The following is a 27,155-nucleotide window of genomic DNA, read 5'->3' on the forward strand; positions in this document are numbered from 1 at the left end:
TTATGCCCATTATTTTCCCACCACCTGAAGCACCGGGATCCTGGTAACTGTAATGCAAGAACAGGGATTATTCAGAGGCACTCACAATCAAGGCCCTAATGGACAAGGCAGTACACACCCTGGCATATATTTAGCCAAGTATATCAATAACTAATGATCTTAAAAAGCAACTCCAACCACCACACAATCAGATTAGATTAAAAAACACATATCTCTGTAGTATCACTATTAGTTTTTAGCCAACTATCAGGAACGTTCTTCATTCACACTGACATGTTAACATAGGAAGTGACAGTGAAAATAAATTCTCTTTCTGAGGCCGAGTCTCCTATTAATCCGTACTGCAGCGGATGGATATTCATATATTTAGGACAAATCTTTAACGGGGTGGTAAATTGGAGAATATGATCTGAGGATACAGGTCCAATAACAAGCATGGGCAGACACAAGACTAAGTTGTCAGAAAGTAAGCAGACACAAACAGTCGCAATGCTACAGTAGATGTAGCTACATCTTCAGTGTTATGCGGGTTGTTAGGGGCACAACTTTTGGAATTGCAACATCTTAAATTACCAGTTTCAAAGGCAATTAACATCTCTTGTTTTTTGTTCACCTTCTGTCTCATTCAGCAAAGCAATGTGTCACAGAGAAGAACTGCAACCAGAGATAACTTTACCCAGGAGTCCAGAAGAGTTAACATTACAGCTCTTTCTCTTCACAAAGGACCATTCTTTGTAGGAGAGGATTTTAATATTGGTGTGGATCAAAACAATGCCAAAAAATTTCGGAGCATATTTATCAAGGTTTTGCGTTGCCATTGCGGCACGCAAAGGGGTGCAGGGGCAACGCAAAACCTAAGTGAGATTTATTAAGCCATGCAAGGCCACCTTGCACAGCCCGGTGCTGCTTGATAAATGTGGAGCAAAGCACAGCAGCCGTGCGTTACTCTGCCCCAGGGAGGCCTTCTATGCGTGGAGCGTGGGTGTTCCCACGCATCCAACCATGGATTTTGGCGCAATCCCAAATTGAACATTAGTGGTGGCCTTTGGAATGCGTCACAATGCTATGCCTGCCCAGGTGAGGCGTAATGAGGAGAAACATCTTTATTTCTCCTCGTTTTGCAGCACATAGAGAAAGGGGAAAATGCCTCGTAGGATTGTATTTGTGCAGGCAAAAAAACAATCCTACCTACAACACAGGCACCGATGCAGTTTGACGCAAGGTTGCCTGCATTGGTGCTAGGCAGCCAAAAATGCGCCAGCGCTAGGAAAGGACAGGAATGCGCTGAATAATGTTAAATACGGCGCATTCCAGCCCTTTCACGCAGCACAGCTAGGAGGCGCTGCATGAAAAAATGCTAAATATGGGCTTCAGTTTAAAGCACTAACACAACTAACAACGCAAAGAAATCCATCAATAGAGGTGTGCTTTTTCTGTAAAATATAATGTTTGTGAAGTCTCATGTATTATGCCACATACGTTTCACTAGTATCACAATTAACTGTTTTCTCTGAGGGTTTTTCTTCGCACAAAAAAATCGTGCGAGATACTGGCAGGAGACAGATGCGATGAGAAACATTTTTGTTCATGGAAAAAAATGCCTCTCTGGGAGACATTTTATTTTAGAACCCATCGCCCGTAACAAAAGCAAAGTCCTATAAATCAGTAGCAACCAGGACTAAAGCTAAAACAATTGTCAAGAATCAGTGGGAAAGGTGGGGTTATGAATCTTTAGCAAGTGATTCACCCCAAGGAAAGGAAAGAGGACACTTTCTGTGCTTACCACCACCATTCTTACTCTAGAGGCGATCACAAGTTCACCGCTCTCAGTGCTCTAAGCAAACGAGAAATGAAATTGATCCTTTCTTAAAAGCCACGAGGATTTGAAGACTCACTTCAAAAAAATGCCTGAAGTCAGATTATAGACAGTAACAGCGGGAAATGTTCTGGTTCTGGGGTTTTAAATCGTATAAAAGAACACATCTAAAGCTACAAGAAATGCAATATTGACTCAATGGATGTTCTTGTTGTCTGGGAAGCCACCAAGGAATGAAGTGGAGTGCCCTCTAGACCAAAGGTAATAATCATAGAGGGAAACCAAGGGGGAAATACATTTATGCTGCGAAGAGAGAAATGTTCAGAAGCGTAAGACGAAGAGAGACTGGTATAAGGTTTGTTCGCACAGGAGGAGAAATCTCATGTGGCATTAACAGGAGCATAACTGCTAATTATGAATATAGTAACCAGTTCACGAATATCCCTGCCTCTATAGCTAAACAGTTACATAATAAAACTTTACTTAAAAATATATCCCTGCCCTATATAGCTAAACGATTGCATAATAAAATTTTATTCATTATATAACTAGCCTTATTTCTTATTACAGTAAGAAGATTGGTAGTGTTTTTCAGAAACATATTTTTTTTTTCAAGGTCAGATTCATTTTATCTTAACCATATGAAATTAATTGATTTGCCCAGCTCTGGCCATTGAACCATATAATATTTCTCAATGTATGTGTAAAAATCATACAGAAGTGGCATCGTTTTGTATGATCATGTAAAGAAGCACATTCTCTGTTGAAATGGCTTAGTGATGTAAAACACACTGCAGCAACAAATACTGGAAGGTTCACCCAGAGTCTTGCTTGGAATACTTGCCAGGGTTTGTTTTGAAACTGGACCTAGGGACATAGTTCAGCATCCTTGCAGTAGTGCACCAACAGGGCTAATCAATTTAAATATTACTTACATCCAGACCAAGACTTTTGCGACACTCCACAAATCAGCTCTTTAACCACCAGTGGGTTGCGACCTACAGTTTGGGAAAAGTTGATCTACTACATCTTCCTAGGGGACTTCAATCCCCACTGGGGTGAGAATAAAAAAACTGCTTCTTCAATTTTTTTCATATTTTTATTCCAAGACTCTCTGATTCAATTAGGCACAACCCACACCAACAGAAAAAGGTGCTAGTATAGATCTCCTCATCACCAATGAAGGAAATATTATGACTCATGCAAAAAATCCTGAAAAAAAGAGTATGAAACAATACACTTATTGCATATCAAAGGGGTCATCAACATCCTAAACGTCTTTATTGAGATGAAGGAAAATAACTTTCCCTCAACACCCAATAAAACATCAGGGTTTTAAACTCTGTTGCTCTAAAAGCTATTGTCTCATGGCCCTCCTTCTAAGAAGTTTTCATAATAAGAACTCAATAAAACTGCCAAAACCAAACACTCCTTACGGTTTTCAGAACCTATGTCCAACATACTCCTAAAGGAATTAGCTTCTCAATTACTACCTACTGAGTCAAACTTTTAAAATATTCCAGTGCTCAGAAAAAGTCCCAACAGTCATGGGATGGACCCTTATACATCTGAATCAGTTTCACCTTGTCTCTTATCTCCAGTAGCTTGCCAAAGTCCTAGAGAGTTGCATGCAGGCCCAGCTAACACTGCTCAAGAAAAACAAACGACTAGATGATCGCCGATCTGGATCCAGGTCATGTGGCAGTACAGAGACAGCAATTTTAAAAAAACTTGATGATACTCTATGCCTTCTAGTTGAAGGGCGCTCATTTCTTCTGTTCTTCCTTGAGTTATTAACTACCAACGACATGGCGAAACACCTATTCTACTGAACACCCTCACTTAGACAATGAAGGCTAATGGAATGGAATTTAGCTCTATCTCATCATACATCAATAACCTGTCTCAACAGATGACAGTAGCGGTCTCTCTCTAGGTCTACTTTATCCAGCAAGTGGTTCCACAAAGTTCTAACCATTCTCTGTAATCTCGACATGGAGTCACAGGCCTCAGATTGCAACAAGTCGCGGAGTTTGTACCAATTTTAGCCAGACTCTGCTATATCTGAAAATATCCAACACTTAGGATAATTAATTAATTGCCAAAGTCCTAGAGGACATTCAAGCATGAATGTCACTTAAAACCACTCCATACAGAGTCCGTCTTGTTCTCTCCATCTGATTGCCCTATTCCGATCCAAACACAGTTTATCTTGCTTATGGTTCTAGACTGCAGCGTTTCAATCACCGAGTCTTCAATAACACTAATTCTAATGAGAAATAAACCTCACCCTACAATCACACAATAGCAAAATGGCAAAAGTGTGCAACTTCAACCTTAACTTCTCCATGTAATCAAACTTTTTTCCAGAGACTGACTTTTAATATAATCTCTGAGGTAGACAACGTCTACCACGAAACCCCCTCCCCCTAGGGAACCACAACGCGGACGCCACAATGATCGCCCCGCAACCCCCCGCGGGGAAAAAGATTGCGTGATAACGTCATATATTCAATCTCTGAGGGTGTCAAGGCCCGACTACGGAAATTCCCTTCTTTCAGGTATTTCTAAACTGCCATTTGCTCCCCTCAAAGAAGGTATGCAAGCAGCTATCAGGCAGGCTAAGGACCCTTATGTTTGTCCACTTCGCACATAGTCTGATGACACTGAAACAACTCCCCACAGGGGCATTATTAGACTATCCTGATTATCCACATATAGCCTATTTCTGGGAACACCCAATGAATTACCTTGCCCAGGAAATAACCAACTCTGTATTGGTCGATTTCTCCAAGCAGTGACAACCTGCTCCTTGAGATTTCAAAAGCAAAAAGAAAACCTCTAAAGTAATCCTTTTCTTAAAGTGCACTCAGACTATGAAACTCCATCTGATCAGGCATTGGCCATTAGGACCATTCTGTCCTCCGTCATTTTTACAAAATAATTTAGAACTTGCTATTTTGCTACCACTCTTAACTGTAAATAAATTCTTTCTCAATGCTCTAACTTTCATACATAGTGTGACTGGGATATGTTTTGTTGCACTTTATTTACACAGCTCACACTGCATATTTAATTCACCTAATATTACATCTTATATTTTTGTATTCTGCAGGTACACTGCATTTTTTTGTTTTTTTTTTAAGTTTCAAAACAACTTTATTGATGATCTGCACAGTACATCAGCGTAATGACAATCATCCATGGTATTGCTGAATTATTACGACAGTAACTTACACCTTCCAGTGCATATTCTCTACATATAAACAACCCCCTCCCCCTCATCCCCACTTGTATAACAGTCCACCCACCGGTCATAGGATAACACAAAAGTACAGTGCATGAAGAGCAACACGGTCCTTATAAATTCGGGTCCTCCAAACAACCTCACAATGCGGGTCATCCCTGTATAAATGACAGCTGTCAGATGTCTGTACCACGCGCGCATAGAGCAAGCACAAAGCATGCCCCCCCACACGCCACATATGCCTCACCAGCCTTGTACAGACTCAGCACTGCAGCTCCCCAAATACTTATCCCTCATCTGGGAGGATCACAATTGTGTACCCGCGTCTCCCTCCTCAACGGGTCCCACCTCCTTTCCCATCAATGTTGCACCATGGGATGCGCCAGAGTCCAAAAAAAAGGCAGTCAATGGTCCCCATATATCCTTCGGGCGAGATTTCATAGGTAACAGTTCCGCGTAATCATGCAGGTGGCCTTGCCACGTAGCCATCTCATTTATCCAGTCTTTGAATTTTGGAGCTCGGCCCCGTCCCCACCTACAAGTTATCTACCGTTTTGCTAAGAACCGTGCCAGCGCCAGGAATTTCTTATGTACTGTTTTGATGCCCTGGATAAGACCCAATAGCGCCACAAGCGGATCCGGGACCATATGCACTCCGATCATAGCGGATAGCCCTTCGTAGACTTGTACCCAGTATGTAGCCACTTGGGGGCAGCACCATGCTAAATGTAGAATGTCCGCCCCCTGCTGCCCACATCGCGCACAGTGGTCATGTTCCCTCAATCTTAGTTTGTGTAGTTTAATAGGGTTATGATATAATCTGTGCAAATACTTAAAGTGTATGAGGCGAAGTCTACTGTTCCCGGTAACCTCCTCTGTTTGCCTGCAACCTAGCTCCCATTGCTCATCCGTCAGTGGGGTATCTAAGTCCTTATCCCACTCCCATCTAGCCCTTGGATGGCAGGAGGGAGGCCCTTTACAAATGTGTTTATACAGGGTTGACACAACATGTCGTGGGGCTTCCACCCATAGCAGGTCATGCAGGGGAGGTAACGTGTCGGATTCATCAGGAAACGCTGGGGTAACCGCCTTCACACTTTGCCGGAGCCTGGTGTACATGAACCGATCCATAGTGGAGTGCTCCCGGCCATCAAATAATTGCGCCTGAGTTCGGAATTGCGCCCCTCCATAGAGATCTCCCCAGGTGGTGTAATGCAACCTGTCCAGTAATTTGCAGCATAGCCCTTCATAAGTGACCTGTAATAAGGGGTTACGCAGCAGACGTATTTTGGGGGAATACATCATGGATGCTCCCAGCCTACGCGCAATATGGTCCCACGCACCGATCGTACAATCCACCGTGGAAGGGTCGCGCTCTCGCCCCGCCACCCTGGTGAAGAGGTATCCCTCTGGTGGTGTCGGGGACATGTAGCCATCTTCCACTGCTAAGTGTGACATGTAGGGAGGCGGATGAAGCCCGTAAACAGCAAAGTGTGCCTGCAAGCAATAGTAATAGCATTCAAAATTGGGAACATCATATCCCCCCTGCTGATACGGTAACATCAACATGGCGAGGCTAAGGCGCGCCTGCTTCCCCCCATATAAGTCGTGTAATTTGAGAATTTAATGCATTAAAGAAGAAACGCCCAGGATGATAAGGGATATTAACAAAGAGATACAGAAGTTTAGGGAGCAGAACCATCTTTATGAGGGAAATTCTCCCCGCCATCGACAGTGGGAGGCGGATCCACCTGGCAATCTTGTCGGTAACCCCATCTAGCGCCACCCCATAATTGGCACGCATCAATGCATCTCTGTCCCTTGTTATCTGTACCCCTAGGTATTTTAACTCCTCATTCTCCCAGACTAAGGGGTAGTCCATTGGGAATTGTTGGGTATTAGACGTGAGGGGGAACACCGCAGACTTAGCCCAATTTATTTGGATGCCCGATATGGCACCAAATTTGGAAACCTCTCGCAACACTGGCTTTTTAATATACAAGGTCATATCGTCCGCATATAATGAGATGAGCAATTGCCTGGCGGGATATACCAAAGAACGCTCCTTGTGGTGTTGCCGAAGCTTCGCAGCCAAGGGTTCGATGGCTAGAGCAAATAAGATCGGGGAAAGCGGGCATCCCTGCCTCGTGTCTCTAGATACATGAAAGGGAGTGGAGCGTGCACCATTCATCAGTACCGTCGCCAACGGCTGCGTGTACAGCAGCTTAACCCAATTCAGGAGGGAAAACGGCATCCCCATATATTGCAGAGTACCTATCAGGTAATCCCACTCCACCGAATCAAATGCTTTAGTGGCATCAAGAAAGACCGCCACTGCAGAGCACTTAGGATCTATGTCCTGTAGGACTGCGAATAAGGTGCGAAGGTTGTGGGCCGTGGCGCGATTTGGAATAAAGCCCGCGTGGTCTGGCAGCACTAGGCGCTCCATTAAAAGACTGAGACGAATTGCTAAAACTTTTGCGAGGATTTTAGTGTCGCAATTCAGTAGGGATAATGGGCGGTATGACTCACAATGTATCGGGAATTTGCCAGACTTTAACAGCGAGATAATTTGGGCCTCCCGCATGGTTGTCGGCAGCGTTCCTTCCTCTAGTGTCGCATAAAACACGTCTTTCCAGATCGGCGCTAAAATTGGCGCATATGTTTTATAAAATTCTATTGGTAGGCCATCAGAGCCCGGAGCCCTCCCTGATTTCATAGTCATTATGGCCTCGACGATCTTGTCCACTTCTAAGTCCAAATTTAAGAATTTTTGTTGTGCGGGTCCCAGCCATGCCAGAGCCGTGTCCTCAAAATATACTGGCAGATCCAACGGGTCCCCCCTGTGCGAGGTATAGAGTGCGCTATAATAAGTTCGGAACACCTCCAATTGGTCAGTGAGGTTACGATACACCTTACCATGGGGATCCACCACCTCTGTGATGTAATTAGAAAACTTAGGGGGTCTAGTCAGCTGCGCTAACATTTTCCCAGGGCGGTCCCCTTCCCCGTAAGCTCTGGCCAGGTATGGTTTCCCCCGGAACCTACTCTCTCTACTCGCTGCTTTCTTATATTTTGTGAGTGTCTCCCTCAGTCTGGCTTGGCATGCCCCAATGTCCGGAGACGCTTGGAGTGTTGTTTCCAATATTTTAAGTTCGCCCTCTAGCCTATGAATGTCCCTTCGTAATGCCTTGAGGACACACCCTCCTTTGGAAATGCACCAGCCCCTGGCCGTAACTTTAAATGCCTCCCAAACAGTAGTGAGACTCGAGACAGAGTGCACATTGCGCTCAAAGAATTCTTTAATATCCTGCTCTAGGTCGTTGCGAAAAACTGTGTCCAGGAGGTGCAGGGGGTTAAGACGCCAAGTGCGATACAGACTATGTAGAGCCGGGGGCTGCATGGTCATCATCACAGGAGAGTGATCAGAGTAGGTGCACGCCAGGTGTACAACATCCAAGATCCAATGCGCCATCCCCACCGATACCAGGAGGTAATCCAGTCGGGCCCAGGACGCATGCACTGCCGAGTAATGCGTGCCTTCTCTCTGCGTCGGATGTGTGTACCGCCACGCGTCCAAAAGGACACTAGCATCCAGCACATCCTTGAATGCTCGCTGCGTGTGCGTGTAATGCGCAGACGCGGCACGAGAGCGACCCACCTGGGGCTGCACCACCGTGTTAAAGTCCCCCCCCCAAATGACATATGTAGTGCCGAGCGTCTGAATTTTGTCCCATAATGAGAGTAAGGGTTGGGAATCATCCGAGTTAGGACCATAGAAAGTGGCAAAAGTCACCTCATGTGAGTTAAGCTTCCCCCACACCAGACAGAACCTCCCATCAATGTCCACTTCCGACCAACCTGGTACAAACCCTACCCCACGTTTAATAAGTATGGCCACACCTCTAGAGTATCCGGAATAGGACACAAAGTAACGATGTGAGGCCCATTTTGCTGCAAAGGGGGGATCCACGCCAGCATGCAAATGTGTTTCCTGTTACATGGCAATGGCTACCCGGTGTCTGTCAAGATAATTAATTACCTGCCGCTTTTTCCTAGGGTTATTCAGACCCCGAACGTTCCAAGTTAGAACTCTCAGGTTGTTAATGTCTTGTGTGCCCTCCACCATATGCACGGCTATGATATGTGGACTGAGATACTATCGTCTCCCTGCTGACCATCTGGGTGAGTATCAAAACTGTACACCAAGAAACTCCCCCACCCCCCCTCACTCCGGCACCCCCAACTCGCCGGGAATTAGCACCCACCCACCCTGAAAGGACATCAACCCGTCAAACACTATTCCTCCCAGCAGGAGGTTTAGGGGAACACCCATGTGGGAAAAACACTAGGGGCATGCACCTTACCCACTCTTCTCCACTATTGCACCCACCCACCACCCCGCTATAAGCGCAGGTAGCTACAGCGGGAGGGAGGAGAGAGCCAAGACGAAAACAGTATGTATGCTATATAAATCTGAGTACATCACCAAAATCCAACAGCTCTGTGCACTTCGGTCATCAAGTGTCCATGTACGTGTAGCCGCAAGTGCTCAATTCAGTCCGGATTTGACATAGGAGACCGTGATCCAGACCGCAAACGTGCTCCCGCTCCCGATGTTGTGTTAGTACGATGCTTCTTTAGAAAGTCTTCAACTTGTTGAGGGTTCTGAAAAAAATGTTGCCGCCCCTGGTGCGTGATTTTCAGTTTTGCTGGGTACAGCATGGCGTATGAAATTCTTCTTCACGGACGCAAATTTGCGCCTCGCCTCCTGTACTGATTGTGTAAAATCCGGAAAGAAGGACAGCGTGGTGTTTTCGTAGTGCACCTGCTTCTTCTCTTGAGTGAGACGCAGCACCGCATCCCTATCCCGGTAATTAAGGAAGCGTGCGATCACTGGGCGCGGCGGCGCTCCTGGGGGCGGGCGAGCTGTCAAGGATCTGTGTGCGCACTCCACCGTTAGGTGAGCTGAGAAGGAGTCACGGCCAAACAGCTCCACCACTAACGTTTCGACGAAGTCCTCCATACGCCCTGTATTGGCCGACTCCGCCAAACCCAGAATGCGCACATTGTTCCTTCGGGAGCAGGCTTTCAACTCCTCGTTTTTGTCTGCAATTACCTTGAGCAGCCGCTCCATCTGCGAGAGCTGCGCCCTGTGTGCTGTAGCGCCGTCCTCCAGATCAGACACCCTAGTTTCTGCCTCCGTGATCCGCTGCTCGTGATGGTCTAACTTATTAACAACAAAGTCCATGCGGGCATTCATAGTGTCTGTCTTTTCTACGATCGTTGTGAGACTCTGTTTCATACCCAGCAGCGACTTCCAATCCTCCTCCTGGGTGTCCATAGTGCCTGTATCTGCTTGGTCAGCTGAGTTGGGCTTGGAAGGTTTACTCGCCTCAAAGGGCAATTTCGCCTGCTTGGCGTCAGTGCGGCCCATCTTGAGGTCGCAACAGGCCTCTCCAGGTATAGGGTCAGTCTGAAACGGCCTGCAACGCACCCTGGGCACCACTAGGCACAGAGGGAGACGTCCCCCCTAGCCTCTCCAGACAACAGAGTCCCACAGCCGGTGTCTCGGGCCACACGGCGATACCTCTCATCATGTCGACAGTCCCACCTCGGTGGTTCCACAGAGCCGTAACTCCCCCCAGACTGCGCGCGCTGTACACCGTGTGCTCCTGCTCTCCCACAGTTTCAGGGGGGTACCATAGCGTGTAGGGTCACGGGAACAGTCCTTCACATCAGCAAAATCCCCCAAGACCCCGCAAAATGGCCGCCGCTCAACACGCTTGTCAGGAGATCCAGGCAGCTTACACCCAGATCGCCCTCGTAAATCCACCAGGAGAGGATTCATTGCACGGCACCAGGCCCCCTCAAGCAACATCCAATCCTACAGCGAGGGGCAGACAGGCAATTCTCTGTGGGAATGGTCTCACCTCCTGTCACACAAAAGGGCGGTAAAGTTCAATCAGCACCGTCCTCAAATGGCGCTCCTATCAGGGGCGCCTCACCAACACAAGGAGCTCCTTTGCCAGCCTTCAGGGCTAATCTGCAGCAGGGGGGCCCACCACTCGTCCCGGTTGCAGACTCCGCACGGAAGCGCGGCCCGCCACATACACCCAGGTGGGTTCCCTAGAGGCCGCCGGGTGACGGGCCCTGTGCACGCCGCGCACAAGTCCAGATCGCAGAGAGCTCCAACCAGGAAAGATCGCAGCCGCCACAGCGCTCCGATGGTCAGCGCAGCCGCGCCAGCCCTGCAGACACCCGAGCCGGGCCTCCACCACCTCTCATAGAGGCCGCACAGCATCGGCCTCACGCAGCCGCGGCAGCCGCTCTCCTCCCAGGGGTCAGCGAGACCCCCAGCGGGAATCCTCCCCAGACTCCAGGATCAGCTCGGGCAGCGGAAGAAGCTCGGGATGCCTCACGTCTCGATCCGCAGCGGTTCCGACACCGCACAGTGTGGTTTGCAGGGCTTAATAGCAATCCAGGATGTACTTAGAGGATTTTATCTCGTCCGGTCGGGTAGGAGCCTTACTGGTGTGCGGCCATCTTGGTCGCACGCCACCTAGCGCCCCCCGTGTTTCAGAAACATTAACCTTAATTATTACTTCTCTGAAGTTAAACTTTATCAGAATAACATACTGAATTTGTGGAGGAATGGATACTTCTTAGGGTTCTTGTGGAGTAACGTGGCAGTCTGAGCTTCAACTTTATGTTACAGGAGAGCAGGAAGGTATCAATGGAAAGGCTGTGGGAATAGATTAGATCAGGAATGAGTTTTATCAATCAATTAATCAAGCAGGATTTATAAGTGCAGATAATCACTTGTGAGGGTATCCAGTCACTAAGGGGTTTTGCTGCCTACTGTGGGCTCATTTGAACAACAAGGTCTTGAGTTCCTTCCAGAATTCTAGGCGAAATGTGGAGGTCCGGAGGTGTAGGGGAAGATGTTCCAGGATTTAGCCATGAGGTAGGAGTAGGAGTGTCCTCCATTGTTGCTTCAGTGGACTTGGGGTGTGTGAGAAAGGGAGGTGTGGGTGAGGCTCCTAGTACCGAGGGCCACCAGGAGTTTTTCCACCGTTGTATTTGTTTCCAAAGATCAGTACTTACGTTTTGTCTGTCTTGAGTTTCAGGTAGTTGTTTTTCATCCAGTTTACAAAGCTCGTCATACATCGGCGGAAGTTGGCTCTCGAGGTGCTGGGGTCTTCTGAGAGCTACAGGATGAGCTAGGTGTTGTCTGCGTAGGATATGATGTTTAACCCAAGGGCTCGGACAATGTTGGCCAAAGGGGTTATGTAGGTGTTGAACAGCGTGGGGCTGAAGGACGAGCCTTGAGGAACGCCGCAGATAATGTTCTAAAAGGTATTTCAGGGTATTCTAGCGTGCAAATAAACATACAAAAAATACTCCTAAAAGCTCAAATGAGGAATTATTAGCTTTATCTCTTAAAGAGGGCCAGAGTACAAATGTGTGGGGGTTTTACATACACACCGCTTTGTAAAACAGGGACACTAATATTTTCCCTCAGACTTTGCATATTGACTGGCAGGAGATTCCCTTTGGTTATATCAATACTTATCAGAGCTTTCTAAGGGGGTCACATCTTCTACAAATGAAATAGACCATGGTGTCAAAGAGTAGGTGCCACTCACTATAATTCACTTCTATGCAGTAATTAACAGTTGACAGAGACAGGTTTAATTTGTAAACAGAAATACTTAGAGTGCATAAATTATATAACATAAAATTACTCGGGGTAAACCGTTGACATCAACCACGTTAAAACATGTCAACAGTCCATCCCCTGGGGCCCAGCCTTATGCCAAAAGGGGAGAGGGGCCACGCGGCTCCCCTCCCCGGGACAATTTTGGCACCAGGGACCTCAATCTGCGGGGCCCGGCCTTAAAACAATTTATATTTGTAATAGAGGAGGGAGGGTGCAAAGCCCGTCTCGCAAGCAAATTTTGGCCCAGGGACCCCACCCCCGGGGGCCAGGCGATTTAGAAATAGGGGACGGGGGCCACATGGTCCCCCTCTCCGGGCCGATTTCAGCCCTGGGGACCCCATCCCCCAGGACCTGGCCAATTGTCCTGGGGGTCCCCAGGGCATCCAGTCTGCACTGGAACCACGGTGAGAGTCTGACAGTCCCCGCGGTTCCTGCTGGCTCCCCACCTCCAGCAGGAGCTGTAATTGCATTCAGACACAGGGAGCTGCTGAATGCAGCTCCCTGTGTCTGAAAGCAATTTGTTTGTTTCCCTGCTCCAATGACAGTGGACAGAAAAACAGATGAATGCTCCACTTTCAGCAAGCGAGTGCATTTTCACTGCTTTTTCTTAGTGGTAAAAGGTCTGGAAAAATAATATAAGTTTCTATGTATGTTTAAAATTGTTACAAAGTACTGCGGTACTTAAAAAATATATCTTAAAAAGCTGAAAAAACACTGTAATACACTTTATTTCACAAATACAGTGTGGTACAGAGTATGTACAGTTTTAACATATTTAATTCTGTTAAAAAAACATTTCCTAAAAAATACGGTACTTACTAGATACTAGCACAGTTCCCTGTACACTTATTTAAAAATATGTACAAATACACTAATTATTTTTTCCCTACCTATTACCAGTTTAGTAAGGTGGTAATAGGTAGGGAACTACAAAAAAATACCACTTACCTAAATCTAAGGCCCTTACACAGAACACAGCCAAAGTGTAGTAAAACACATTTGGCTGCCTTTTCATTTTCTAAAAGCAGCTATTACCCAATTGTATACTGGCTTGTCATCGCCATGTTCCGTGCTATACCGCAAAGTTACCACGGAATACTGTGGCCCAAAATATAACAAAGGCCTAGTTGTATTATTGTATTGTGGTACCTTTGTCGCATGACCAACGCAATACTTGAGTCAGATTTACAAATCAACACAAGGCCGCCCTGCAAGGCCCTGCGTTGATTAATAAATCTGGAGACATGCAAGGCAGTGCAATTCGTTGTTCTGCATTACTCTGCACACCATAATCTACCTTACTGTTAAATTTCACATACATCCGTACGCCACACCACTGTATGCCACTACATTATACACCACTCCACTCTATGGTATTCCAGTATATGCCACTCCGCTCGATGACACTCCACTCTACATCACTCCACTGTGCGCTACTTGACTATACGCTATTACACTCTATGCCATTCGACTGTACAATATTACACTGTACGCAACTCCACTGTACGCCACTACACTCTACACTCTTACACTGTACACACCTCCACTCTATGCCACTGAAGTCTACAACACTGCACAGTACGCCACTCCACTCTACGCAATTCCACGGTATGCAACTCCAGCCTACAACACTCCACTGTATGCTGTTCCATTGTATGCCACTCCACTGTACGCTACTCCACTCTACGCCACCTCAGTCTACACCCCTCCACTGTACCACTTCAGTGTACGCTACTCCACTGGACACTATTACACTCTACGCTAATCGACTGTACAACACTCCACGCCACTCCACGGTACACTATTCCACCGTATGCCACTCCACTCTTTGCCGCTCCAATGTAAGGCACTCCACTCTATGCCACTTCATAATATGCAATGCCATTGGACATCACTCCAATGTACGCCACTCCACTTATGCTACTACACTTTACCCCACTCCATTATACACCACTCCAGCCTACACCACTCCACTGTATGCTACTCCACTGAACGGTACTTCACTATACACTTTTACACTTTACACCACTCCACTGTACAATACTCCACTCTAAGCTATTACACTGTACACAACTCCACTCTCGCCACTTCAGTGTATGCCACTCCAATCTATGCCACTCCACTATACGCTACTCCACTATACGTCATTTCACTCCACTCTATGCTATTTCACTGTATGCCTGTACATTGTACGCTACTCCACTCTAGGCCACTCCAGTGTATGCCACTCCACTCTAAGCCACTCCATTCTATACTATTCCATTGGACACTACTCCACTGTACTCTACTCCAATGTATGCTATTCCACTCTACCCAACTCCACTGTAGGCCAATCCAGTCTACACCACTTCACTGTACGCCATTGCACTATACACTACTCCACTCTACGCTACTCCAGTGTACGCCACTCCACTCATGCCACTCCATTCTATGTTAGTCCATTGGACACCACTCCATTGCATGCTATAAAAATGTACGCCACTCAACTGTATGCTATGCCAATCAACAACATTCTACTCTGTGTCCCTCCACTGTACTCCACTCTATGCTATTCCACAGCACGCCACTCCACTCTACACTATTATACTGTACGCAACTTCAATACTCACTACTCTACTGTATGAGATTCCACTCGACCTCACTCTACTGTACATCATTCCATTCTACGCTATTAAGTTGGACGTCACTCCACTCTACTGAATTTTATTACACTCTAACCCACTCCACTGTACATCACTCCAGTCTACACAACTCCACTGTATGCCACTCCACTGTACGCTACTACACTGTCTGCTACTACACTCTGTACCACTCTATTGTACAGTGCTCCACTCTGCGCCACTCCGTTCTATGCTTCTCCACACTGTATCCTACTCCACCATATGCTATGCCACTGAACGCCACTCCACTCTACGCTGTTCCACAAAATGCCACTCCACTCTACGCCACTCCAGTACACTCTCCTCCACTCTATATATCTCCACTCTACAAATCTCTAATAAACTCTAAGCCACAATACTAGACTGTACTCCACTCCACTCTATCCCCGTACATTCAACTGTCTAAATTTGTACTCAACTCTATGCCTGTATCCTCTATTGTACATCACTCTACGATAGTTTCCAACACTGTACAATACAGCACTCTACCCTACTGTATGAGATGCCACTTCAATTTATAACAGTTTCCTTAACTGTACACTACGCCACTTCAATGTAAACCGTTCCACTCTATGCTAATCCATTATACCCTACTCCACTCTACACCACCCCACTGTACACTACTCCACTTTACGCTATTCCACTCAGTGCCACTCCACTCTCTACACTTCATTGTACGATATTCCACTGTATGGTATTCAACTGTATGCTACTCCACTGTATGGTAATCCACTCTATGCCACTTCAGAGTACGCCACTCCACTCTAACCCAGTCCACTGTATGACACTCTCCTCCACTCTATACCTGTACACTTCACTGTGCAAGTCTACACTCCACTCTATGCCCGTACACTCCATTGTACAATATTCTCCCCCACCATACAACACTTTTCTATACAACACAGCACTCCACTCTACTATTCGAGACACCACTTCCATATTTTAACAGTTTGTTACCTACGCTATGTCGCTACGCTTCACTCCTTGCCACTCTATTCTACGAAAAAGCCAATACACTCTATTATACTTCACACCCTGCTATGTTATGCGACTCCACTCGACTCTAATCCACTGTACGAAACTTTACCTCACTCTATGACCTGGTAGAACAAACCAATCTATGCAGCTCAACTGTTTGACACACTAATGTACTCTATGCAACCCCACTCTACAATACCTTACAACACTCTGCCACTCTCGACACTTTTCCCCTGTCTATACCCCTACATTCCACTGTACCACACTGGTCTGTATTGTATGCCACTGCACAACACTCTACTCCACTCTATGCTGCTCTACGATACTCTAGTCCAGTATACAACACTGTACGCAACCCTTTGTATGTCACTGCACCCCACTTCACTCTACTCTATGACACAGTACTCCACTTTACTCCACTCTATGCCATTGCATTCTATTACACTGTATGCAAATCCATTCTACCACACTCAACAGGACTTTACTGTACACCACTTATCTCTAGAAAACTCAACTAGACTGTATGCCACTCTACTCTACTGTAGTCTACAACACTTTCCAATACTGTGTGACATGGCACTCCACTCCACTGTACAACATGTTACTCAAATTTATGATACTTTATTCAGCCGTGTGCTACGCTCCTCCACTCTACTGCACTCCATTCCACTATAGTCTATGCCATGCCACTCCACTCTATGACACCCCACTCTACTCTATGCTACCCCACTCCAGTGTACACCACTCCACTATACTCCACTCTACCACTCTACCACACTTTATCCCAATCTAGACCACTGTACCATACTCTGCTTTACCCCACTCCAATATGCTACACTCTACTCCCCTATATGCAACTCCATTCTACAACCCTGTACGACACTATATGCCACTCTACACCCATCCACTCTTTGCCACTGTACTACACTGTATGACAGTTGACGACATGTCACGCCACTCCACTCCTCTCTACTATATGCCACCCAACTATATGACACAACACTCCCCTCTACAACACTCTATTCACCCTACTCAACTCTAAAACACTCTACTTTACTCTGTAACAGTCAACAATACCCTACTCTACTGTACGACCTGCCAGTCCACTATTCAACTCACCGCTCCACTCTACAATACTTGACTCCACTATATAATACACCAGGCCACTACACTATATAACACTTTACTACACTGTGTGATATTCCAACTCCATTATACTCTGCTCTACTCTGTTCCATTCTAAAATACTCCACTCTACAACAATACACTTTACAACACTCTCCTCCACTGTACTTTATGACACTCCACATAAAAATACTACACATTTTAGTAAAAATGTTATATAAAATTTTAAAACATTGAAATTCACTGAAAAATACAAAGGTTAAAACTTTGTTAAAGTGAGGAAAACGGTTTACCCCATACAAACCAAACTTAAACTACACAAATTTAAAAAATGTTAAAGTTATAATTATAGCTTTCATTTACAATTTATCCTTATATTATAAGTAGTGCACCTCATTACACACTCTTTTCAGCTTGCTAACCAGTCAACACTAACTAGAACTCGCCACTCAACCATGCACTGCATTCTCATAAATAATGACACTCCACTGTACGACACTACACTGTACAAGACTCTCCACCTGTGAGAATTTGGGTGTATTATATGATATGACTGTGGGGCCTTATCGTGGAATACAGTCAGGCTTGTTTGTATCACCTTTGCTCAACCATGGGTAGCAGTGGCTTCAAGAAGCAAGGCTTGACAAAGGAACTTAGTGTAAAGAATTCAACAGCATCAAACAACAAAATAAGAAAATCACACAGCAAGAAAAAGACACAATAACATTTTATAAAAATAGAGTGTATTTTTATGAATTTTTAGAGACCTTGATGATCAAAATCCACTGGAAGGTTCTGGAGATACGGATTCTTGAAGATATAAATAAGTTAAATGCAACTGTAACAAGCATTGGCTGACAAGAGCTAGTAAACTTTTGAAAAGTTTGAAAGAGTTAATTCGACAGCTCCGTCCCAGCTTGGGTGACCAAATCCGACATGATGGAAGTCTAGGGGACCAGAGAGGATACCTTGGACAGTTACCTGGCCACCAGAGCATTTTTAAGGCAAGTTCAGGACGACCACCATAGACTACAATGGAGTGGTCTTGACACTGAAGCGGCAGGCAAAAAGATGCTCAAGGTTGGTCCAGTTGAGGTGCGGTCGACAGGGGGTGTCTTTGTGGTGAGTCCTCGGTCCACAGGTGATGAGTAGCAACTTTGGCCACAGATAATGAGGTCCCACAAAGTCCTCATTGTTTTTGTTGCAGTAGCTGGCCTGCCGATGGAGCAGCCTCTCTCTGAGGAGTTTCAAAGGCAACAGGGCCATCCTTCTTCATGCCGTTCTTCAAATACAACGTGATTTGAAGAGCAGGGTACCAGTGGTTCCATATTTATCCAGGGAAAGAGTCCTGAGGGGACTAAGCGGTCACCTTATGTTCCCAGAGTGCACTATTCTAGCCACTCTCAAAATGTTGGAACCTTTCCTTGGTTGTGAAGCGCTTGGTAGCCCACCCTAGAGGTGTGGCTACTGGAGGGCTACACGCTTATGGGAAAACCGGTTTGGGGATGGGTTTTCCCTCTCTGTCCCGGTCTCCAATTTGTGTGCCGCAAATGGAATCCTGTCTGGGAGTGGTGTCGCAGGAGGTCATTCAAAGGCGGCTTTCCCCTTGAAGCTCACCTTTTGGGCTAATACCGCGAGTAGTCTTCCTGGGCGAGGAGGTAACACCTCAATCTGCCGCAACTGCCTTTGTTCCTTAGCCTGGAAGTAATTCACACGTCTCCTCAGGTGGGAAGAATGTTATCTGTGTGCTAGGGCCTCTGTGAGGGCACTGGACTAGCCGGGTGCAGTGTTGCAACTTTCTAAAGGTTGCTTAACTCTAATTGTGATATTAAATTTGACCTGGGCATCAGGTTGGGTTCACTGTCATGATTAATTTGATACCTTACACTGTAAAGCTTACAGTACCCAGTTAAGTAGTCCCATTTAGAAGATAGCCAGGCTGGGGTGCCAGCCTGTAAACCTGTGTTAGCCAATGGGGCTACTAACCTTTCCCCAGCAAAATGAAAAACTTGAGAGTTTTGCTGTTAAGACATATAAAATTCATATGTCTTACTTAACAATATATAGCTCCTAGTCAGACAGCTCCATCTCCATAGGCCTTCCTTAGAGGAGAGTTACATATAGGGTTATGGGAGTGGTGGCTTTGTCATTGGTTTTAAATGGCAAAGTCGAACTAGCAGTGCAAACACTGCTCTTCCAGTCTGCAATGGCAGACTGGGAGCCATCTTGTCCTTTGTCACACTCAGGGTGGCACAAACAATGCTGCAGCCCTAGGCAGACACTGTCTAACATGCCCTGGGTACCATATACCTGGGACTTAGAAGTAAGTCAGCACTTGCCAAATAGGTAAGGCCAATTCGACATACACTTTGCAAGGATAAGAGCACTGGCACAAGGTCTGGTTAGCTGGCCTCAGTGTACTCTCAGAGCTGGAAAACCAGCATCAGTCCAAAAGCGTGGGGTCAACATGCAGAAAGAGGCAGTTCCTCACACCATCACTTTACTGTATGACACTGCACTCGACAACACTAAACAGTACGACACTGTGCTCCCCGAACTCCATTCCATGCCACTACACTCTATGTCACTTTATATCTCTATGACACTCTAATCAGACAGTCCACTCTACCGCACTCCATTTCACAACACTCCAAATGACGACAGTCTACTGTACAACACTCAATGCGACTGTCCAACACGCCACTCCACTGAACAATACGCCGCTCCACTCTACGATACTCCACTCCACTATATGACACATCAATCCACTCCCCTGTATAACAATTTACTCCACTATACGCAACATCACGCCAATCTACTCAACTCCACACCACACCACTCTATCCCACTCTACAATACTCCACTCTATAAGACTAGACTCAACGGCATTCTCCTTCCCTGTATTGGACAACACTCCAATGTATGGATTTTAAACACATTTTAATTAAAAAGATAAAAACATTTAACATACAATGAAAAAATCAAAGGTTAAGAATAATTTATAATTAGAAACACTTTATTTATTCTTTCTGTACAAACCCAACATAAAATACACAAATATTAAACATTGTAAAGTTATAATTATAACTTCAATTTATAATTTAAACACTGCCTTCAAATTACTAGAAGTTGTGCACCTCCGAACACAGTCTTGTTACCTCACTAACAACACTACATTAACAATAACTCATGCCTCTCCCAGGAACTGGTTATACCCTTGCATACTACTTCACTTACAGCATGCAAAATCATAGCACTCTTAATGACGCTTATAACTTCTCAAACTGCATAACATTACAACACAATGTGTGACAGAGTGGCAAGTTATAGTTAGTGTCGTCTGGTTAGCGAGCTGAAAAGAGTGTGTAGTGAGGTGCAGTACTTGTTATTTGAAGGTGATAGATAAATTGCAAATGAAAGCTATAACTATACCTTTTGAATTTAAAGTTTGTGTAGTTTACGTTTGGTTTGTATGGGGAAAAAACATTATTCTAACTATAACAAGTGGTGAGCATTTAACTCCGCTCTGCATACGGATTTTGAGGAATTTTGCGATTCCGCGCTCTGCATGGAGCGCGAAGTTCAGCATAAAACTCTGATTCTGCCACTTAGCGGAGTTTGCCCCCACCGCCCATCATTAGAAATATCTGGATCACATTGTGCCATGCCATGTTCCCTGCCAATCAAAAGGCATGGCTAGGTGAGGTAGAAGGCGGCAGCCACCTAACTCACATTGTTCACTGTGACTCGGGTCACCAAGGCCGCAGCGTGCTTTGTACAATCACTTCCAGAGCTTGGCATAAGGGGGGGCAATATTTACGGCACCCCTTTGTTGGCCTCTCACCGCCAGGCTGAGAGGGGAAAGAGGGAAAATTGACCCACACCATGACACATTAGAAGAAATAAAACAGTAAGAAAATCTTCAGATCATGACACCCTCACACACACCCACCCTACCCTTTCGGCTGCATGGCCTCTCAGTGATAGGCAGAAAAGCATGTACCTTTGTGGGTGCCAAATCATCGCATAATGATGTGCAGGAGCAACGCGTGGGCCAGCGAAGCTCGGGCCCCAGGTAAAGCAGCCTGTCCCGGTCCACCATGGGCGCCCTGGACACCTCCAGACCACTACCTGGTCACCCACCCGCCGTACAGTCCAAAGGGCCAGGCAGGTTCTACACCCAGACCTGCCACAGAGCTGGCCGAGTGACTGTGCAGCCCGATGGTGGCCCCCCGCCGGCCGGTACTGTCCCAGGGCTGGACCAGGTGTCACAGCACTATCATCCAGAATCACACTTCTGAGAAAGGGCACCGCAGTCGAACCACCAAGCTCTGCATGGCCCCCATCTCCAGCAGGGAGAAGGAGATCCAGAGGTCCGACCTCCTACAGCAGCAGAGCCCGAGATTAAAGTAATCCAGAGAGGGGAGGGGGACTAGTAGTCCCTGCCGTCAACGGCTCAGCAGACACAAAGCAACAAAGCGGCACCGCCCCGGCACCGCCCCAGGGCGCTTGGGTGATAGTCATCAACCCTCTGGGCACGTGGGTATCCACAAGCAGCTTCCCGCACCCTCTTGACATGGGGCGCCGTTCACCGGAATTCCCAGCTGTGCCGTATGCCCAGGCAGTCCTTGAACATGCAATGGAGCTCATGTTGCAACAGTGTCTCAGCAGTTGGGGCTAGTCTGGCTGCTCTCTGCTCCCCTCGGGCCAAGCGAGGTGGTGGCTTCTCCTCAGGGCCTGCAGGCCGTCTTCCCTTACCATCCAGCGCCTGCATGGGCAGAGAAAACAACATGTCTCTTAGCTGGAACGCATTGTGTGGTTCAAGCCTCGTTTTTAGTCCGTGTCAAGGAGCAAGTAGCTGAGCTGCACTTTCTCTTGCGGACTCAAAACGAGGCTTGAATAGCACAATGCGTTCCAGCTAATAAAGATGCATGCCCAAGTCGCTGAAGGTTCCCGCGGGCAGTCCACAGAATTTTTCTGCAACTCCGCTGAATTCCGCATAGTGCAACTCTGCCCACCCCTAACTAGAACTAAGTTTTAATCTTTGTTTTTTTTATTGAATATTATATATCACCAGAAACACACCATATTGTAGGTGTATAGAAGGTGTATGTATGTGTGTGTGCATATATATATATATATACCTTACATTTAGCTGTACACTGTTGTGCCCCTATATCCAAAGGGGGTGTCGACATAGAAATGGAGTCAGCAGTTTCTATACGTTGCAGCCTTGTCACATCATGTTGCACATGGTATATAATCATTAAAAAAATCACTGGAAAAAACCTAAAGTTCTAATGAAGTGCAGGTTTTTTTGGTTATAACAGATTACCTTAGAGGTTCTCCTAAAGAACACAGAACATTTAAAATGCTGTTATGGTTATTATAACTGAAAACCACTGAAATTAGTAAATTATGACTTGAACCACAATCCATAGCTTGCACAACAGCCATACAAACTATAACTTGCACACCAAATGCAATGCTTGTGATCTTACAATATTTGTGGCAATTTCTAACACTGAAAACATTATGCAATTAAATAACAACACATACTCAAACAAATATATGACATTACACTCATAGTCGTCTCTGTCACAGTGCTAATGGTAATGTGATATGTAATCTCATCTGTAAAATGATTTACACCATCTATTTCATTACGGGTGAAGTTATGATCACTGCATTTGCTGTGTGTGTTACGGGTTGCATGGCTATTGTGTGAGTTACGAATTGTGGTCCTACCCATAACTTGAGGATTTCAGTGGTTTCTCGTAACAATAACTGCACTTTAACAATGTTTTTTAAAGTGAATATAATTATGTTTAAGGCACACTTTCAACTGAAAAAGCCTGTTTTGATTTGCCTATAACTTTTGATCCTCTGGACGGATTTGTATACAACTTTCAATTTGTGACTTCAGTCAGCTGTGTTTCAGCGCTATGGAGCTTAACATTATAGGTAAGTGAAAAAATGTGTATTTCCCATCAGAAATTCCCCTACAACCCAAGCAGCTAAACCGATTTACACCAAAGCTGGCATGAAAGTAGAACAAGAACAGGTAGCACACAAGCACTTTAATAAAGCTGCACAACAATCACCCTGGAGTTTCGACATCCTTCATCAATGGTTTCGTAAGGAGCTGTGATCAAATATCAAATGTATGTATGTGTGTATATCTGTCTATCTATATATACATATACACACACACATATATATATATATATATTCACTGAAAAAACCATAGGTTTCACACATGTTATAGTTAGCGGAAATTTTACTGATAAAAAACCAATGAAATTCCCCCGTTATAGTTAGTGCAGGCAACTATAACTCACGCGACCGCAATCCTCTGCTGATGCTAATACTGTATTTAGACACTTATTTGCCCATGTCTTCTTCCATACATTTTTAGCTATACATATATTACAAATATTTTTTTTTCATAAAGACACATATGTCATCAGCAGAAGATTGCGGTCGCGTGAGTTATAGTTGCCTGCACTAACTATAACGGGGGAATTTCATTGGTTTTTTATCAGTAAAATTTCCGCTAACTATAACATGTGTGAAACCTATGGTTTTTTCAGTGAATTTGCAAGGTTTTTTAAATGCTAATTCCTAACTATAACGTGTGTGAAACCTATGGTTTTTTCAGTGAATTTGTACGGTTTTTTAAATGCAAAGTTACTTTACGCCATTCGTGGCGTGCGCGCCCACTTAACGCAGTTCGTTCCGTGCGTGCACTGTGCGCTTCGCGCACCGTGCGCGCAGAGTGAGCACGCGGTGCGCTTCGCGCACCGCGCGCCAAATTTACGCAGTTAGTGCCGTGCACGCACGGTGGGCACGCGGTGCGCTAAGCGCACCGCGTGCCCACGTTACGCTAGATGGGCCATGTACGCACGATGCGCTTCGCGCACCGTGCGCACATGGAGGACATATGATGCACTTCGTTTTGAAAGGTAATATTTTAATTTTTCGTATATGTTATAAGCCATGCACAAATGGTGCCCTTCGGGCACCATTTGCACACGGGGTGGAGAGAGTGTGGATAATTTTTTTTGGTATTATTTTTTTTTTAAATATTTTAGTTTAACTCATCTTTAATAAGCCATGCACAAATGGTGCCCTTCGGGCACCAATTGCACACGGGGTGGGGAGAGTGTGGATAATTTTTTTTTTTTTATAATTTTTTACCGTACGCGTACGGTAAGCGTAATCGGCGAAATAGCGAAAAAATAAAAATTCCGTTTTTGGCCTTGGGGGATCTTTGGGGACTCCCTCAACATTGCTATGTGTGTGGGAGCTGTCTAAACAGCCCCTTTACATGTTTTTGTGCTTTATATTTTAAACATCACTCTCAGTGCGAGAGAGAAAATGGCGGCCGCCGCTTCCTGGTTTCGGCCGATTCGAATGTTTACTAAGATCTAAGAGCCAATCAGAATCGCGCACGCCACCGTACGCGTACGGTAAGCGTACCGTAAGCGCACCGTAAGCTGGCTCAGATATATATATTGATTTAAAGGCTATTTTCTCAGAATCTACTGAACAGATTTACACCAAACCTACAAAAGGCACTTCCTTGACCTGAGGACTACCTCTCTGCCAAATTTCTAGTAATTCTGTTCAGCCGTTCGGGCTGTAGCCCTGTCTAAAGGTCCTATGGAAAAATGCATGGGAAAAACGCGTTTTGGGACCCCCCTTTTATCTCAGCCCCCGCTTGACGAATCCCCCCGAGACTTTCAGGGAAGGAGCGGAGCGTAGCGCCCCACCTATTTTGAAAAATTCGCGAGGATTCGTCGACCGGCGCCAAAGTTATTCAAAATAGAATGTTGCGGATTTCCTATGGAAACGTGGTCCTAACTATAACTACCTACTGGCGACCGCCAGTAGGTAATATATATATATATATATATATGTCACAAACAGCTAGATTATTTAGGTACATTTTTAACTATGAATACATTAAGTCACTGTTCTTGGTGCTTTCAAACATATTGTAGACTGCAGGTACATTCCATCACCATAGTATGAGTGCCACTAGTCAGAGAAGAAAGAGTACTCTCTCAGTGGATTGTGAATGGCAAGCAAACAGAAAAGAGGAGAAAGAAGTCAATCTAATTCAGCACTGGTAAACATTTGAGGAGAAAGCACATATGAAAAAAGCCAAAAGCTGCAGCTTTCAGGAGGGAATTGAGGGAGTGGCAGAAGAACAAAGAAAGTGGTTATTTTTACAGGTGATAAATGTTTGTAACGTCAGGGAGAAGCAAAGTGCACCGCTGTTAAGTGGCTCCTCGCATTGTGTAGCACCTTCAGTAATCCTTGGTACTCTGCATGCCGGCAGTTTCAAACCATTGCATCTAATTCAGTGGTGTCTATTAGAGGTACAGGAGCGCCGGATCAATGCAAGATTTACAGGATAACCACTCACTGTGCAATTGAGACTGTGTCCATTTTTTTAAGTGGAAATACTGAAAATCAGGAAGGAATCTGGCTTTCCTGGATGTATGTTGGGCACTCCTGATCTGATGGGAAAGCGAAACTCCAAACCCCTCAAAATGCAAGGTCATATTGCTTTAAAAGCTTGATGTGGGATCTTGGAAATAACTATGGCAGCTGCCTAAGGGTGGGATTCCAGCCACGATTCCTTGATGTTTTGAGAATACTCAATAAATTAGTTTAATTTTACTGGCGGAAAGAAATTCATAGAGCTCAGGTCTTAAAGGTCAGCATGTCTAGTTCAAATCCTTCAGTTGAAAACCGGACCTATGACCTCATTAGGGTTGCTAAGAAGGGCATGATAACGTACCAGAGAATATGTCAGAACAGTCGTCAACTCAAATCGTCAACCTTTACCATGATATATAAATAGGATGAAAGTCTTTATACATGTGCCCCTTCCTGCACCCTCTATGCATCAATTTATCATAAAATATGGACATGCTGGATTAGAGAGCGATGGCTTCATCTAACCCTATGTCTTAATTTCAAAACGTGTTCTGTGTTTGGTGAATAATGTGTTCTTTGAGATGTTCCTCATTGACATGATCTTCATGGTCAACAAAACAATGCGTTAAAAAGCCAGCAGTGGCTGGTGGTGTCGCACTCGACATGAGATCCACAGTGGAGTGAAATCAACGAGGAGGGAAAAGAAAAGACAACGATGCTGCTTGCAACCTGGAGAGGCCTTGTGGCTATGAAGAAGGAAGGCAAGTAGTTGGGATAACAAGGTAAAAATGTCAGGCATATACAGTACAAAGCCACAAAATGTAGGACAGCAAGGGTAGTCAGATCCCACCTCACTTTCCACTTTGCCCAGACCACGGCAATGATCTAAATCGAGTTCTCTGATAACTGCAAATCCTTCAATTTCTGGAGGAAATTCTAATTGCGGTGGGGAGCAATTTAACACAAGTCTAGTCCCTATTTAGAATTTACTCTCCAAATTGGGAGATTTCCAATTTCCTCCTATCTGTATATCAGGCTCAATGTCAACAAAATGAAGACTGGAACGTGTGATCTATTTCGGGTCTGTTTCACTTTAGCCTTCTCTGTTAGAAGAACATATGTTGCTTCCGTCTGCAGGCACGTACTACAAGCAAG

General features: G+C 45.4%; 1 protein-coding gene across 2 annotated transcripts in view; it reads right to left on the reverse strand.

Annotated features, from left to right (window-relative positions):
• IQUB (IQ motif and ubiquitin domain containing) overlaps window positions 1-27,155 on the reverse strand; it is a 339,995-nt gene that overhangs the window by 234,586 nt on the left and 78,254 nt on the right. The gene's annotated exons all lie outside the window — the stretch shown is intronic.

Source organism: Triturus cristatus, chromosome 4_1, assembly GCF_964204655.1.
Source record: "Triturus cristatus chromosome 4_1, aTriCri1.1, whole genome shotgun sequence".
Taxonomy (NCBI): domain Eukaryota; kingdom Metazoa; phylum Chordata; class Amphibia; order Caudata; family Salamandridae; genus Triturus; species Triturus cristatus.